We start from the raw sequence: 12,544 nt of genomic DNA, 5'->3' as shown, positions 1-12,544 counted from the left end.
GAAGGGCTCTGAATGTCTGACGCAGGGCAGGCTGAAATCTGTGCCATTCATTAAAGTGGAAATCTGTGCAGTTCATTAAAGTGGATGGAAATTCCAAATCACCATTTTTTAGTTGTTGTTTGGAAGGAGGATTTGGACAGGAAGGCTTGCCTCCAGGGCCATGACTCAACCTCAGGGTGCTCAGCCCTTTACATCAGTGATATAGGATTACATTGTCTACTGATCTTCATTGAGCTCTTGAAAAACATATGCAAACACTCCATTTCTCTTACAGAAGTTGCCAAGGATCAAACTAACCCTCAGCAGCTTCTCTATGGAACTCACCTAGTCCCACAGCTGTAGATTGTCCTGGTTTGGGTGCCTGTGGAATGCTTGGTGTTCTCAGCTGAGCTTGCGGCCAGGAGTAAGGAAGTGGTGAAAATCCTTGTTTCCTAAAGGTTAGCACTGTAGTTTTGAGAATGACTGCATGGAGAAGTGCTGCTTTTAGCAAATAAATGGCAAGATTGGGGGTGATACAGACAAGGCTGGCACAGAGCAAGTTGTGTGTTATCACTACCTGTGATTTGTTGCATCTCTTAACTAAGCAATGGAGAGACATGAAAAGCAGTGTTGCTCAAAACAAGGGGTACAGATGAAGATAGTCAAATGTGAGATCACCTTAAAATAAAAAGGGAAGCAAAATCCAAACCAGTGTAGAATGGCAATAGAGTTTATGAACAAAGAAAAGCATAAGTTAGTCAATTCTGTGTTTTCTCCTTTTTGCTTGCCAGTACATCACTTTGCACTTCCGAATGCAGAGTTCTGGGGTAACAAATTGAAGTTTTGCTTTGTGAAAGTTTTCATTGTCTATTTTCTATTTATGTTTTACCAATATTGGAAAGTATAAAATAAGTCTTTTAGGCTATATTAGACAGAAGAACATAGTCACAGCAAAAAAATAACATTGGCAAAATTAGTCATTTTCAGTGAAAGAGATTTCCAGGTCAAGGATTACTTGCTGAAGAAATGCTAGCTGAAGATGCAGCATTATAAATGGTCTTCTCTCAGGCACGTGTACCAGTGGTCAAATAATTAATTTCTTAGCAAGAAATATAATGGTCTATTTTAGCAAAAAGAAAGATTAGATGCACATTAATCAAACATTTCAGAGACGTATAAACATGCATATAGCATCCAGGAGTATCCCATTACCCTCATTCGGAAGATATATGTAATCAATATTTCAAATAGATCTACTTAGTTTCCTATCATTGACATTTAAGTATTCCCCCCATATGTAAAATAGGCAGGGCTTTCAAAGGCAGCATCAGTAATGTTCTGAAGTGCTGCTTGACCAAATAGAGCCAGGTTTTCTGTGCTCTTCAAGCCAACCAGGCCAAAGATGAAACCAATGTGATCTCCCACCAAAAGGTAGAAGACAGTAAGACGAACTAACTTATTATCAGAGCTCTGTTTGAAGAGCATTGACTTGAAATAGCATTAATTATTCACCTTTTTGTGGCTGAGGAGAACTTCTAAAGCACTGGTTTTCCCCTTCCCCAGCAGCTCACCCTTGAAAAAGGTTAAAATCTATTTGGTGGAAACCAGTCTATTAGAGGCAATGATTTGTGCTGTGCTTGGAAACAGCAAGAGGCATTTGCAAACATCAGTCTTTTCACTCTGTTTGCATCAAGTAAATATGTTTTCATTTGATACCCATTTGCTTGTTTCCAAAAGAGCTCTAGGGAAAAGGAGAGCTCATGGCAACGTTTACCTGGTGCTCTGAGAGCTGCCTCCTGTTATCCCATCCTTCTTGCAGGAGGAGGACTGGTTTAAGGTAGAAGATGAGCTCATCTCTGGATATCAATGAATGCAACCCCAGTGGTCTCTGAGCTTCAGGATGTATTATATTCCTTTCATACAAAGCCATAGGCTGAAACTCAAATATTCATTATTTTTGCAAAACTTCACATCAAATGGTGCATCTTTCAAGAGCAGCACTGGAAGTGGTATGTAAGGGAAAAAAATGTGCTTTCAAAACCAGTCCCTTCTAACCATTTCTAATAGCCACCAGTTGCAAGTGTAAAGAAGATATCCTAGTATGAAGCTGTCTCACCAGGGTCAGAGTGCTTTCACTTATTTATTTATTAGGATATATGAAAACAGGGTTTGCACAGCTGTCACAAAAAAGAAGCGTGTGAAGAAATCCAGACATCCTTCCATTAATTCCATGCATTCCCTCAGGCTTACACAACCTGTACCTCAACGCCTTTAATATGGTGGCTCTGTGTCAAGGAGCACATTTCTGAGCTCAGTCTCTGGGCTTATTTGTAGAAGGATGGAAGCTGGCTTCAGCCCAGCCTTGGCAGGGGGGTGACTTCATGCAGCCGTAGAAGGGATGAGTCACCTAATTTCCTTGAAGCAAATGTAGATTCCTCCTGACAGCACTTGGACGTTTCTGAGCCCAGAGTTTACCAATGGACAGCTTGTGTTTGCATAGAAACAGAAAAACAGAGGAGCAACTACTCTGGAAGTGGTGAAATTGTTCTAAGGCCTGGAGAGAAAGGGGTGCTCTGGAGGGACTCTTCATCAGGGACTGTAGCTATAGGACAAGGGGTGATGGGTTCACACTGAAACAGGGGAAGTTCAGTTTAGATCTAAGGCAGAAGCTCTTCCCTGTGAGGGTGCAGAGGCGCTGGCACAGGGTGCCCAGAGAAGCTGTGGCTGCCCCATCCCTGGCAGTGTTCAAGGCCAGGTTGGACACAGGGGCTTGGAGCAACCTGCTCAAGTGGAAGGTGTCCTTGCCCATGGTAGGGGTTGGAACTGGACGATCTTAAGGTCATTTCCAACCATTCTATGATTCTAAGCTTGTGTGACAACCTTTGCACATACAGAGAGGACAGGCAGGAAAAGCTTCTTTCAGTCCAGTTGCTTCTCTTGGATGCCCTCAGTAACAAAACCACCCAAATGAGAGGCAGTGGGCTGCTTACCTGACTTGTTTGTGTGGAACAGGCAATCTTTTGGGATCAAAAGAATTCTTTGGCCCCTTGCAGATGCAGGCAGTCAATGGACGCTGCGTTTTGCCTCTGGATGATCTTCACCCCACACATTAGCTCTGAAAGGGCCAATAAACAAGGGAGAATAAGCTGAGACTTTTCAGTTGCTAAGGCAATGAATTAATCAGCATGTATGTGTTCAGCATATTCACATGATCCTGCCAAGGCCTACAGTTTTAGGTCTCCTGCTATATTTTTGCCAGCATGAGAGAAGGGAGCAGAGGAATTGGCAGAGAACAAAGTGTCAGTGGTTAGTGCTGTAATAAAAATCCTGGAAGGAGAAAGCAGCACCTACTGCATGCACCACATTCATGGATGATATGGTGTTACAGCATGCCAGCAAAACATGGCTCTTTGCCACCGTTCTTTGTAAGGGCTTCATTTAGCCTAATTATTGGGTATAAAATCCTCTTGTCCAGAAAGAGACGATTTCCCCTCCCAGAGGTGTGAATCCAGCCTTAAACTGCATTCAGCGCATTTGATCAGATTGACAGAGCCTGAACCAACTCCGCAGCTGACAAGACATTGCTTCACTTAAATCACTGCATTTCCATCCACCTCAGGGTTCTTTAACACCTTCTTGGAGTAAGATGCGAACCAGCCAAGCAGCACCGACACCAAACCCAACAGCACCACTGCATGCTTTAGAGGGCTGAGGCTAGGTGCAGCAGAGCTGATGTGCTTAGGTGAACCCTTGGGCTGTAACCGTTTTTGATGCTGATCAGGCAGTCCCACTTAATGGCTGTAAATTCAATACTGGGTTTTGGGGTTTAGTTCAGCATCCATTCCCACTTACCCACTTAAACACTAGAGACAGGCTCTTTCTTATAGTCCTCTATGCCATGTCTGCAGTAAGTCCCTGCGCTTTCCTTAGGACCACAGTCTCAGGAACACTTAATGGACAGCAGTTTGCACTGTTCCCTTCCTAAGCCATCGTGCTTCCTCTTCTTTGCTCCTCCTCTCTCTCATGTATAGACACATCACTGTGCAGAGGCACCCATCAAAACCCTTAGTACATACTGCTGGGTGCTTTTACACAGGCAGCTGCTGCATTGGCTATTGGCACATCTGGAGCTGTGAGCCTGGTTTTTACCCCAGTTGCAGCCTGGCTTTGTGTGAATTTAAATCTCCTTATCAATAAAGTGAAGGTAATGCCACTCCAGCACACTGCACACTGCAGGAGAATGAAGTGGATAAAGTGTCTGAGATGTCAGACAAAACATATATAAACCCAAAACATCCTTATAGAAAGCTCTGATAGCTGAGTGTCAGAAAACCAACGGGGAGAAAGGTATTACAGACCTAGCAGAGAGACCGGGTCTGATCCTGAACACCAGTGCTTATGGAAAATCCATTTAATCCCAGAGGAGAGCCCTGGGAGGGAGGTGCTCCCCAGGTTGATCCTGCTCACCCCTGCATTACCCACTTGAGAAGACCATGTGCCTGGGGGATGTGATTAAAAACTAATTGCAGTTTATTTGCCAGTCCCCATAATAATAAATTTTTATTATATTATTAGCCATATTTATTATATTATTTAAATAGATAACAATAAATATTTATTAATTACTAGCCAGACCCCATAGCATGCAGGCCTGGTCTGCACCCACAGCCATTCTTAGCATTCACGGTCACACCAAAGATGCTCCATGGCCAGCCCCGCACACCTCCATCCGCAGCAGTGATGGGATGCACAGCCACAGCTCTGCTGCCCTCCCTTTGCTCGCCTTCAGTTCATACAGCCCTCCCACTGCTCACACCCTGGCTGCAAGAGCACGGGGACAGGGACAAGGGTGTTAATTTAAACCTGAAAGACGTTCAGCTTTAGCAGGTTGAAGCAAAGGAACAGCAGGGCTGTGCCTGACACATAGCTGAAGCTGTAGCTCTCTCTACAGGCTTCACGTACAGTAGCTGTGCAGTCACAGCCAGACCAGCATCACCACAAAGCATGCCCTGCAGGGTTGGTTACGAGTGTCTGCTGGGTGCATGAGCTCCATGCCAGGCCTGTGGAGGATGTGACCATCCTATGGGGAAAGTGGGCGAGCATGAGTGGGGTTGCCCATCGCAGAAGACCTCATCCTTGCTGCAGCCCTGCTTAAGGTACCATTGAGCTCAGACTTGGCCAGCATCACAGCACAAGCACCAGGGAGCTCCAAGCTGAGGGGCTTGAGCACATTCCTAAGTCCCAAGCACATACATGTGCTCGTGCCTGTACATGGTTCAGGGCCACTATTCCCAGGGCATGGAGCTGCACAGGAGCTCTGCATCCTCCAGATGTCCATGGCTGCATCTGGAATGATGCAGCCTTTTGATTGTAATAACCATTTTGATTCCCTTTTCCTAATAATTTCTTGATAACAACACAATTGGATCATTCCTTAAGGTCATTTCACATAGATTTATTTGCAACATTACCTGCATATTTGGACTTAGGGGGAACAAATATTTTATTTCCTTGGGTTTTATTGCCCCATTATTTATACATTTCTCTTTAAATCCTGTAAACACTTCTTTTTTTTTCCCCATTTCCCTGCAGAGTTTCTCTTTCTCTTTGGCAAACATTGATTTTTTTTTTTTCTTTTTCATGTTTTTTCCAGTGAACCTTGAAATTAAAATGTCCCTTTTTTTTTGATGTTTAATTTCGGGGTTTTTTTGTGCACCGGCCTCATTGTCAGCACAGCAAGAGCAAGGTGCTTTGTTAGATTACTGATGCTTCAAAGCTACTGAAAGGAAGAGTTGACCACATTTTGGCACGCGCGCTTAGCTCCTTCATGAGCTGCAATCCTCTTTAAAACACAAACCCAATCCAGAGTTCTCAGCATTTTACGGAAGCATTTTGGTTTTTTTAGTATTTCAGAATCGATTTTCACCAAATTATCCCATTTTTAAGAAGTGTGGAATTCTTTGTCCTCTTAGTGGACAAATCACATGTACAGAATCAGCTCTTTACAGCACCAGCAAGGTTTGCAGCAGGGAGAATAGCTTTTATTAAACCAGCTGATATAGCTGGGGAAAAAGGAAAAGCTTTCAGACAGCCCTAAAAGCATTTGGGGTGTTTTTTCCTTCCAACTGTATCAATTGTTCTAATAAGAAGTACCAGCTGCCCCTGCAAACCTTGCCTCTCTCCTACCCTTCTACCGTCAGCTACAGTAACACTACCGCCAGCAGAAAAATCACTGCATTTGTATAGCAAAGAAACCATATTGCTGTTTTTCCAAGGGTTTTTCATCAGAACTACTGCCTGTTCCCCTTCCTGCAGCACAGACCTTGTTTCTTAGGAGTATTTTTAGGAAAGAATCTTTTTTATGACAATTACTTTGTCACTGTCATTTTATCTGCTGTAGCAGAAGAATTCTCTCCTGCACACTCTTGACTAACAATGCTTTTGCCTTTTGCTAAGTAGCCAGGGCACTACAGGTGATGAAATCAAAGCTTAAATGATAGTAGGGTAAAGTGTTTGGACCCAGGAACATGGGTGTGTTTGTATGCTTGGTGGGCCTGATGTGGCATCAGAAAGTTAAGGAAACCTTCCAAACACTCAACTAAAATGAGATCCTTGCTTTAGCAAGGGTTTGCTTCAGCTTTGTGGCCTAGGGTTATACATTATGCTAAGCAAGTGTGACTGTTCAGAGGCTAAAGAGCAGGCAGTGTTTAAAACAGCAGGAGTCACTTTTTCATAAAAAAAGGGTTGGGGAAGTCTTTAAAAATGGATTGTTCTAGGCCATAAGAAACTATGAACTGCAAAAGTTTAATAGATGAAATGATACTCGTCTACTGCCACCCTTGTAATAACAATCGTTGCTGAATCCATTATTCAGGGGTCTTGCTATATTGACAATTCCATTTCCTCAAAAAGACTTCAGTTATTTCCCCCGTCTGTTTAACTTATGGTAATTAATTATAGATTTACAAGTGGTACACAGCCAGAGGTACCTGCAACCACTGTGCCGCTGGTGAGAGGGAAAAGTGCCTGTCTGCAGCCCCAAGTATGAGCAGGAAAAGTCATGCCATGAACTGACTCAGGGTCCACGTCAGAGTGCAGGTGATGGTAACCAACCTCATTGCACAACTGGCATTCAAGGAAGGGCAACCTTGCCTCCAGGTTGCTGCACTTAGGTCCAAATCTGGTTCTTGCGGAGCCTCTGACCTGCAAATCTGATCTATTTACCTCGAAACTGTGTTTCTTATTCAATGAATAGCAGTGAACAGACAAGATTTTAAGTATAGTAACAAACATTCAAGCATCCATGTGCCAGAGATACCCTCCGTGTGATAAAAAAAAGACTTCTTTGTGACTTATTCCCCCCCCCAAAAGGTATTATGCTAAAAGAGAGCTGGTTTGTTTGTTTGCTTGTTTCACAAGCATCAGTTCCCCAACAGGAAGACAAATGGAATCAGTGATATTACGGTTCTGCAAAAAGGACTCATCTTGCACTGCCTACGTCAGCAGCTTCTGTGAGCAGAATGAAGGGCTGCACAGTCACTCCTATCCACGCCTGCCACAGCTGGTACCCAAAAAGGCACAGACGTGCTAAGAAGGGGCTGTTATGTTGCTTTAATTACAATTTATTCCTTTTTTTAACAGTACAAACTTATCAGCTCTAACAAAAGATATTTAAGAAACAAACCTTGTCAAAATAACATGAATTAAGAGCATTCACCCTTTTGTAGAGTGTGAAGAAGAAGTGTGTAATGTGATAATGAATTCTGTAATGCATTAGCCACGCTTAAAACGTGAGTACCACTTCCTCCATAACTTGCTGGAGTTTTGTCATTCTCGTTGAATCCCCAGTTTGATTGCCATTTGAGCAATTCGGCTATTATCCTGCCAAATGCAGGATGTTTTCTCTGTGCAGAAGCCTGTTAAAGCTGCATGAAATCCATATGAAACCCACAGGTGTGCTACCATAGGGCTTTGCTCTATTACTTGGCACAGCCTTGTGCTGGAGAAGGTGTGGAGCACCTTCTGCTCACCAGGATCCTGCTATGGCTTGGGCTGTCCCTGTGCATTGTAAGTCCTGTCCCAGGAGCTGGGGTTAAATCAGTTTGTGCTCCCAAGTCAGCACCAGCTGGGACTCCCTGAGAGCTCACCAAAGGCCGTGATGTGGGCTTTGCTCCCAATGACCCGTTATGGTCTGCATTCCCAAGCCGTTGCTTGCTTTCCACATATCAGACACCTTCCACAGTGCCAGAAAATTCAGTCCAGGCAGCAATATTACCAAATCCACCCATACACACATTGATAGTTGGACCCAGCTTCCTCCTTGCCCTTTATGATCTGGGCACCAGCTCAATCCCAGCATCCCTCTAGAAGTTCAACCTTGCAGCTCATTGCCTTTGTTTTCACAACTACCTCACCCTCTGCCTGACAACCCACTCCACACCCATCATTTTGGCCCCTCACAATCACGTCCATGACTTGTTCCCCTGAAGGAACAGCTGACACAACAGTTTTTCCTTTTCCCCAGGACAGCCTTTCCATTTACCCCCAGTTCACAACCTTACGCTTGCCCCTAGTGATCGCAGCACCAATCTCAATATTCCTTTCAAATATATAAGAGCTGCAGAAGAGAGCCACAAATCCAACAAATTTGGGATTTCTTCTTGCAGCAAATGAGCACCCAGCACTTCCTCCATGGAGCGAAATCTTTCCTTGGGGATCTCAACTCACAGACCCAGCTTGAGAGCTCAGGTCCTCATGGCTGAGCGCATGCATGTCCGAGGGATGCTCTGGAACACAAGAAGTGTTTGCTGCATTCACCACAGTCAAACCCAACTGAAGTGTGAAGGAGCTGAGCTGTTTGCAATCCAGCTCACACACGGCTACCGGCATCTTCAACCTGTGTGCGTTCTGATTCTGATCGAAATTCCCCCCCGCTATTTAGGAACAGAGAGAGGCACAAGGAGGTCAGTACCACTGTGGAGGGCTGGCTTTAGAGTTTTGGCATCAGAAACATGAATGAGGAGGGAAACAAAGGCTGGAGGAGACGTATGGGGAAGATATATCTGAGGTAAGGAAGGAAAAGGGTTGGACAGATATCCAGGGGAACATTGGCCTCTGCCCCAGTCTCCCATCAAGATGAAGGAGTACAGCACACACAAGAAGAATTTTTCCTAAAGCAATACAACCCTGTTATCACTGGAGCGTGTCAGTGTGGGATACAGAGATCCAGGCTACTCAAAAAGAAGGGAAATGAGGCTCTTTCCCAGCCCCACAAGCCTATTCCTGGTACCCTACTTCAATGTGTCATGCACACGGGTATGCCTCACCTGCAGTGGGAACCAGCAGAAGGGAGGAGGGCTGCAGTCTTTAGTTAAGGGGGATGATAGAACACACGGAGCTGTGAAGGCTGGAGCTCCAAATCCTGTTTTCTTATTTCCAAGCAGGATTTGGAGCTCCAGCCTCCACAGCTAACTTGCACCGCAGCCATCCCCATCCCCACAGCAGCCAAATTCAAGGAAATGCAAAAGCAGAATCACACCACTTGTGTTCATTCATGGGGAGCAGAACCAAAATGTAAGCTCCAAACTCAAGATTAAAGAATGTTTTTAGAGTGACAAAGAGACAGCAGCACTTGTGCCCAGAAAACACTAAGCTGTTTGAATACCAATGTCTGTGGGGGATCCACTATGCCATTGGAAGAGCTGTTCAGGAATGGCAAGAGTAATACCAGCACCGAAACAGTCCAATCTGCCACCATATTTCCTATCAGAGGTCTCCCTGGAACTGCCAGGATTTTAATAAAGCATATGGTAAATTTTTAGTTAATAATAGAAAAAGCATTTCTTAAAGTTAGGAACACAGCTGCCCATTTTTTCATCTCATCTCTGGGTGCAGTGAGCATTTCATCCACGTTCTCACTGACCTTCTCAATGGAACGTGGCATTCTTCACTAGCAACACATGTCCCCAGTTTACCGTGCTGTTTAGTGGCAATTAAAGCAGTAATTGCTTGGAGGTTGAGGTGTGTTTTCTAAAGGTTCAGTATTGATAGCTATGGTATGTTTTGATTTGCTGGTGTAGAGATGCTACAATTGGTAGCTACCATTGTGCTACCATAGCTACAATGGTGCTACCATTGTGCTTCGTATACCAATGTGAAAAGACAGATCTATTACCTATAGTATGAGTTAGGTGAACATTCAACCATCTCCACAGCTCTGCTGCTCACAGAAGAAAACTTTACCTACCTCATATGTGAAAACTGGTATTCAGCTTCCCTGAAAATCACAGCACAAAAAGTGCTGGTCTGATATTTGTACGCTTTATAAACTGACTATAGGAAGAACTGAGATGACTGTCACTAGTGACATATGTGTGATTTAGTACCACTAGTGAAAAACAGCTGGAATGGCTGGGATAAACTCCTCAATTCTCATGTTTTGGACAGAACCAGAATGGGAGCAAAGCAGAACTCCTGCAGCATCTCTGCAATGATCACGGTGGGGGGGGAAACAAAGGAGCAGAGAGAAAGGAAACACTCCCCCACTCCCCTCCTATCAAACTTCTGAATGGATCCATTTCTCAGCCCAGTCTTAGAGAAACCAGCCATGTGTGTAGCATGCCTGTGAAGAGTCACAAGACACCCTTATATTCCCCATTCCATCACTGACTCTCACTCTGCATAAGGCAGCTTCTGGGATCTCACTCCACACCAGCCCCTTCTCTGCTCACAAGGTCATAATGCACTGACCTCACATCCCACAAACCCCCAAGCATCCCATAGCTCAGCACTGAATCTTCTTCCTTGCAAACTCCAGCCTAGGGGGAAGCACTGGGAGTGCGTGACTCCTGCTGACCTTTAGAAAAGCTCCCCCCACATTGCTGCTGCTTGCACTGAAAACAGTCATTCCCCTCTCCCTGATTTATGCTTCTCTCTGCCAGAGCAGCAGATGCATCCCAGAGTACTGAAGAAAGGACAAGCCTGAAAAGCACAATAAACTTCCACGATGTGACATCCATAGGCTCAGAAGGGCTCCTCTCTTTGAGCGTGCAGCGTGCCAGCATCTTCACATCATTTTGAGAAGCAAACAATGATCCAGCTTTGCTCACAGTGCATCTCCAACACTGAATTTACACCTGGGTGAAAAGGAAGCTGCTGGGTTTATGAAGGGGTCCTGTGTGTTATCATTTCTCCTGCAGCAGTGTGGTTTGGATTGAGGGTCCCCAGTGCTGGGGAGGATCAGACATGAAAGCAGGCTGCCAGAGGAGAGACAGAGGAGAGCTGAAGCATAAGCCAAGAGATATCAGAACGCAGTGAGAAAGGAACAAGGTGACAGTAGCTCGGAGTGTAAATCAGTGACTGTAACTCAGCCAACAGCATGCAGGTCACCTGCTCCGGGCACCAGCACAGCCATTCCCTCGTTTCCCAGGCACAGGGATGTGCAATGCTGTCTGCTTCGGTTGTTCCTCATGGGGCCCTTAAAAGCTGAGTTAAGTCTCACATACAGCCCTCTGCTTCCCTTAAATAGTCAATGGGATCTGATTTGCCAGGGATACATCTGTATAAAGCAAAGTTCAGCACAGCCCATGTTAATAACTACCATTACGATCACACTGTAGTACCCAAATGCTGTACAAGTGAAAGGCTATTTCCATAAGAGCCTGCAAGTTAGATACATGTATTTTCTCATTAACAATTAGACATTAGTCTCAACCCCATCCCTGGCAGTGTTCAAGGCCAGGTTGGACACAGGGGCTTGGAGCAACCTGCTCTAGTGTGAGGTGTCCCTGCCTGTGGCAGGGGATTGGGACTGGATGAGCTTTAAGGTCCCTTCCGACCCAAACCACTCTGGGGTTCTATAATGTTAAAGCTGATGCAGACAGAGCAGAGCAGCGGTGACCCTGTGCTTGGGGAGGGCTCCCAAAATTGGCACACTTGGGAAGGTGAGTTCTGTACCCCTGACCCTGGAACAGGCCACTTCTTAGACACTGCCTTTGTCGCGTTAACAGAGAGACGTGGCCAGCCAACCCGATGCTCTGTGTGACAAGGGCAGGCTGGGTCTGGTGCTGTGCCAGGTATTTCAGTCCCAGCCCATCTCCATTTAAAAACAGAAATAAGAACCACTGTTCATGACTTTACATTCATAAATACTCTCACAATGTCAAGGGATGGGGGGGGGGGGGGGGCAGTGTTCATCAATTCATTAGATCTGCTCCCATGAATTATTTATATGCAGTGCTAAAAATGGTTCTGAAACATTACAAGAATTCAATATCAGTTTTCACAGTGGGATTTCATCATTTTAGCACTGGAGCATAATAGCCTAATGCGCTACTAATACGCTATGGTGCTAATAGGCTACAATGAGAGTTCTCTCTAATATGCAAACATTCCATGTTGCATTATTATTTCTTTTAAGTTAATATGATCTGGTGATAATATGATGAAATGAATTAGCTTCCTAGCATTGTTTGCATGAGTTGCACATATTAAAAGAATATTTCCCCCCACTTCCCCCTTGAATTCACTTGGAATGAGCTTGAAAATTTAGCCTGTAGTTATTCTT

At 44.7% G+C, this 12,544-nt stretch overlaps 1 long non-coding RNA gene across 2 annotated transcripts; it reads right to left on the bottom strand.

The window, feature by feature from the left end:
* Positions 1-430: 430 nt before the first annotated feature.
* Positions 431-3,380, bottom strand: LOC134157306 (uncharacterized). Of its 2 annotated transcripts, none has more exons than XR_009962275.1 (3): positions 2,970-3,380; positions 1,754-1,918; positions 431-1,099 (listed from the first exon to the last, which is right to left on the bottom strand). It is a non-coding gene; the product is annotated as an uncharacterized LOC134157306 (long non-coding RNA). The 2 variants fall into 2 exon arrangements; XR_009962276.1 differs by having other exon boundaries at positions 1,754-1,912.
* Between the last annotated feature and the right edge of the window lie 9,164 nt (positions 3,381-12,544).

Source organism: Pezoporus occidentalis, unplaced genomic scaffold, assembly GCF_034315485.1.
Source record: "Pezoporus occidentalis ecotype Australia unplaced genomic scaffold, CSIRO_AGI_Poc_V1 ctg94, whole genome shotgun sequence".
NCBI lineage: Eukaryota > Metazoa > Chordata > Aves > Psittaciformes > Psittacidae > Pezoporus > Pezoporus occidentalis.
The sequence above is the reverse complement of the archived record's forward strand: the minus strand, read 5'-3'. Positions and strand labels throughout refer to the sequence as shown.